We start from the raw sequence: 5,000 nt of genomic DNA, 5'->3' as shown, positions 1-5,000 counted from the left end.
CGGGCGGTGAACCAACAGCGTGGGACACAAATCCAACTACGAGCTTTTTAACCGCAACAACTTTAATATACGCTATTGGAGCTGGAATTACCGCGGCTGCTGGCACCAGACTTGCCCTCCAATAGATACTCGTTAAAGGATTTAAAGTGTACTCATTCCGATTACGGGGCCTCGGATGAGTCCCGTATCGTTATTTTTCGTCACTACCTCCCCGTGCCGGGAGTGGGTAATTTGCGCGCCTGCTGCCTTCCTTGGATGTGGTAGCCGTTTCTCAGGCTCCCTCTCCGGAATCGAACCCTGATTCCCCGTTACCCGTTACAACCATGGTAGGCGCAGAACCTACCATCGACAGTTGATAAGGCAGACATTTGAAAGATGCGTCGCCGGTACGAGGACCGTGCGATCAGCCCAAAGTTATTCAGAGTCACCAAGGCAAACGGACCGGACGAGCCGACCGATTGGTTTTGATCTAATAAAAGCGTCCCTTCCATCTCTGGTCGGGACTCTGTTTGCATGTATTAGCTCTAGAATTACCACAGTTATCCAAGTAACGTGGGTACGATCTAAGGAACCATAACTGATTTAATGAGCCATTCGCGGTTTCACCTTAATGCGGCTTGTACTGAGACATGCATGGCTTAATCTTTGAGACAAAGCATATGACTACTGGCAGGATCAACCAGGGAGCTGCGTCAACTAGAGCTGAGCAGCCGGCCGCCCGGGAGTGTGTCCCGGGGGCCGCGCGAACACGCAAGCGTCCGCTCAATTATTCTGCAAACAGAGGAGGCTGAGCTCCCCTGCACAATACACCTCGAAACCCTCTCAGGTCCCGCGGCGCGCAGCGCCGTCCTAAGTACTTGGTCGGGTTCGAGAGAGGCGCAATCGCCCGGAGTTTGGCGAGTAGACGCATTAGGTGCGACCACCCGTGCTCCCAACTGAGCTTGCCGCTGCCGACAGAGGCCCGGGAGCGTGCTGTCGTGGCATTGCCGGCGGGAGACAACACGCGCCACCTACGGTGGCCGGCAGCTCCAACGCCAGCGCCACAGAAGGACAAAAGCCCCACTTGGGTGCCGAAGCGAACTCTCCCAGCACAGCGCACGCGCCAACACGTCCGCACAGCTGCGATACAAACCACCTGCGAGAACCGCAGAGGCGACCGAGCAGCAGACGGCGTCGCGGCGCCGAGCGCCGGGCGGCGGCGCATCCTCAGCGCACACAGTCCTCAATCGGACCAGCACACTGCAGATGTCCACCGCGCTTCGCACCGGGCCCGCGAGGACCTACTTTGGCCGCACGGCGCCGCGTGCAGGGTGCGCCGGCGCGCAGCTGCGCCGCCTGCCGGCCTCCGTCGGCCGGCGCGCCTGCCACTGGCCGCCCCCACCAGCCGGCTGTAGCGCGTGCGCCCACGCACCGCGCGGCCAGCACGCCGGGAGGCCCCCCCTCACCGGCCGGGGACGGTCCCACCCAGCCACCGCAGCGTATCGCTTCACACCCACATGCCATTCACGTCGTGGGCATGGTGGGTATCGCTGAAACAACCGGTTGGTAGCTCAACCGATCGTCGCCATCACTGATTCACCTCTAGCGAGAACAACCGGCACCACAACCGTTTACCAGTTGTTCATTTGCGTAACGTCACCAGCAAACGTAGACGTCCATCGCCATTTGCAAATTCAAACGATTGTTGCATGCCATGTGTCAGGTGTCCACGACACACTATGTCTGCCCACATACACGCAACAACATGTGCACGCTTCGCGAACACGTGGAAGGTGGCCCCCGTACGTATGCGATGTCCATTGCGCGAACGACTGTCAACCGGCCTCTGTCGCATGTCGCAGATGTGGAACGCAGTGCACATGCTATCACGGTGGTGAGAAGAGACGACTACGTCTGACAACACGCGCCACTACATCAACAGACGGCTCATGCTGATCGCCATCCACGGCATACCATACTGCAATCCAGCTCTTATAGGGAGACGACACGTAGCTGAGTGCACAATATTTGGACCGTATGGTTCGCCGGTGTTGGCGCAAGTCGTGGTACGGTCACACATGTACACGATGTATCATTCAGTACATGAGGACCAATGTGGCAGTACAGTGTGTGATTTGGACGTACAACATCAGCGGACAGTTGACACACGCCGTACCACAACGTAGGCTGTGCTTCGCCATGCAAATGCCAAAGAACAACTGCGAAGGGCATTGAGCATGTACGTCCTGCTGCCATCCGCATTACAGTGTATAGCTGCATGGTGTTTAACATGAAGCGATACTCTGGGGACCAGGCAGTGCGAGTAGCAAACTATATTGCGGGGGTTGCAGTTAGGCAACACCACACTAATTTAACGCGTCGTATGACAATTACAGAGCAGGTTAAGGGCCCAACGTGTGTTGGGTTAAGGCCCAACGTGGTGTTGGGTTAAGGCCCAACGTGTGTTGGGTTAAGGCCCAACGTGTGTTGGGTTAAGGCCCAACGTGTGTTGGGTTAAGGCCCAACGTTGTTTGGGTTAAGGCCCATCGTGTGTTGGGTTAAGGCCCAACGTGTGTTGGGTTAAGGCCCAACGTTGTTTGGGTTAAGGCCCAACGTGTGTTGGGTTAAGGCCCAACGTGTGTTGGGTTAAGGCCCAACGTGTGTTGGGTTAAGGCCCAACGTGTGTTGGGTTAAGGCCCCAACGTGTGTTGGTTAAGGCCCAACGTGTGTTGGGTTAAGGCCCAACGTGTGTTGGGTTAAGGCCCAACGTGTGTTGGGTTAAGGCCAACGTGTGTTGGGTTAAGGCCCAACGTGTGTTGGGTTAAGGCCCAACGTGTGTTGGGTTAAGGCGCAACGTGTGTTGGGTTAAGGCGCAACGTGGGTTACGTTAAGGCGCAACGTGGGTTACGTTAAGGCGCAACGTGGGTTACGTTAAGGCGCAACGTGGGTTACGTTAAGGCGCAACGGTGGGTTACGTTAAGGCGCAACGGTGGGTTACGTTTAAGGCGCAACGTGGGTTACGTTAAGGCCCAATATAGGTTAGGTTAAGGCCCTATATAGGTTAGGTAAGGCCCAATATAGGTTAGGTTAAGGCCCAATATAGGTTAGGTTAAGGCCCAATATAGGTTAGGTTAAGGTACAATATAGGTTAGGTTAAGGTACAATATAGGTTAGGTTAAGGTACAATATAGGTTAGGTTTAAGGTACAATATGGGTTAGGTTAAGGTACAATATGGGTTAGGTTAAGGCGCAATATGGGTTAGGTTAAGGCGCAATATGGGTTAGGTTAAGGCGCAATATGGGTGTAGGTTAAGGCGCAATATGGGTTAGGTTAAGGCGCAATATGGGTTAGGTTAAGGCGCAATATGGGTTAGGTTAAGGCGCAATATGGGTTAGGTTAAGGCGCAATATGGGTTAGGTTTAAGGCGCAAATATGGGTTAGGTTAAGGTACAATATAGGTTAGGTTAAGGTACAATATAGGTTAGGTTAAGGTACAATATAGGTTAGGTTAAGGTACAATATGGGGTAGGTTAAGGTACAATATAGGTTAGGTTAAGGCACAATATGGGTTAGGTTAGGCGCAATATGGGTTAGGGTAAGGCGCAATATGGGTTAGGTTAAGGCGCAATATGGGTTAGGTTAAGGCGCAACGTGGGTTACGTTAAGGCGCAACGTGGGTTACGTTAAGGCGCCAACGTGGGTTACGTTAAGGCGCAACGTGGGTTTACGTTAAGGCGCAACGTGGGTTACGTTAAGGCGCAACGTGGGTTACGTTAAGGCCCATATAGGTTAGGTTAAGGGCCCAATATAGGTTAGGTAAGGCCCAATATAGGTTAGGTTAAGGCCCAATATAGGTTAGGTTAAGGCCCAATATAGGTTAGGTTAAGGTACAATATAGGTTAGGTTAAGGTACAATATAGGTTAGGTTAAGGTACAATATGGGTTAGGTTAAGGCGCAATATGGGTTAGGTTAAGGCGCAATATGGGTTAGGTTAAGGCGCAATATGGGTTAGGTTAAGGCGCAACGTGGGTTACGTTAAGGCGCAACGTGGGTTACGTTAAGGCGCAACGTGGGTTACGTTAAGGCGCAACGTGGGTTACGTTAAGGCGCAACGTGGGTTACGTTAAGGCCCAATATAGGTTAGGTTAAGGGCCCAATATAGGTTAGGTTTAAGGCCCAATATAGGTTAGGTTAAGGCCCCAATATAGGTTAGGTTAAGGTACAATATGGGTTAGGTTAAGGTACAATATGGGTTAGGTTAAGGTACTATATAGGTTAGGTTAAGGCGCAACGTGGGTTAACGTTAAGGCCCAATATAGGTTAGGTTAAGGCCAATATAGGTTAGGTTAAGGGCCCAATATAGGTTAGGTTAAGGCCCCAATATAGGTTAGGTTTAAGGCCCAAATATAGGTTAGGTTAAGGTACAATATAGGTTAGGTTAAGGTACAATATAGGTATAGGTTAAGGTACAATATGGGTTAGGTTAAGGTACAATATGGGTTAGGTTAAGGTACAATATAGGTTAGGTTAAGGCACAATATGGGTTAGGTTAAGGCGCAATATGGGTTAGGTTAAGGCGCAATATGGGTTAGGTTAAGGCGCAATATGGGTTAGGTTAAGGCGCAATATGGGTTAGGTTAAGGCGCAATATGGGTTAGGTTAAGGCACAATACGGGTTAGGTTAAGGCACAATACGGGTTAGGTTAAGGCACAATACGGGTTAGGTTAAGGCACACATTGTTGTAAGGAAGGTGTTTTCGGGGGGGGGGGGGGGGCTGGTTTGTTGATTGTGATTATCGTAAGTAAATGACTGCGGCCATCATCTGAATTTGCCACGTCCAGGGTGCACCTTTGGCTCATAACAGGCGGCGCTCTGATTCCATGCTTGTGGCAGACCTGTGTCCTTTCATTCGTGCCATTGTTTGTGTGGTGTGACAGGAAGGCAGTATTGTGATGTTGGGTGCACCCCTGTGTAGGACATGTGTGGGTGTTGGTGGCTTAGCTGAGCAAGGTGGTTGT

At 51.7% G+C, this 5,000-nt stretch overlaps 1 non-coding gene across 1 annotated transcript in view; it reads right to left on the bottom strand.

Annotated features, from left to right (window-relative positions):
* Window positions 1–686, bottom strand: part of LOC124579004 — a 1,911-nt gene extending 1,225 nt beyond the window's left edge. The window contains exon 1 of the ribosomal RNA XR_006972765.1: window positions 1–686. This exon is cut by the window's left edge and continues 1,225 nt beyond it. This is a non-coding gene — a ribosomal RNA (small subunit ribosomal RNA).
* Window positions 687–5,000: the final 4,314 nt, after the last annotated feature.

This window comes from Schistocerca americana, unplaced genomic scaffold, assembly GCF_021461395.2.
Source record: "Schistocerca americana isolate TAMUIC-IGC-003095 unplaced genomic scaffold, iqSchAmer2.1 HiC_scaffold_285, whole genome shotgun sequence".
Classification (NCBI taxonomy): Eukaryota; Metazoa; Arthropoda; class Insecta; order Orthoptera; family Acrididae; genus Schistocerca; species Schistocerca americana.
The sequence above is the reverse complement of the archived record's forward strand: the minus strand, read 5'-3'. Positions and strand labels throughout refer to the sequence as shown.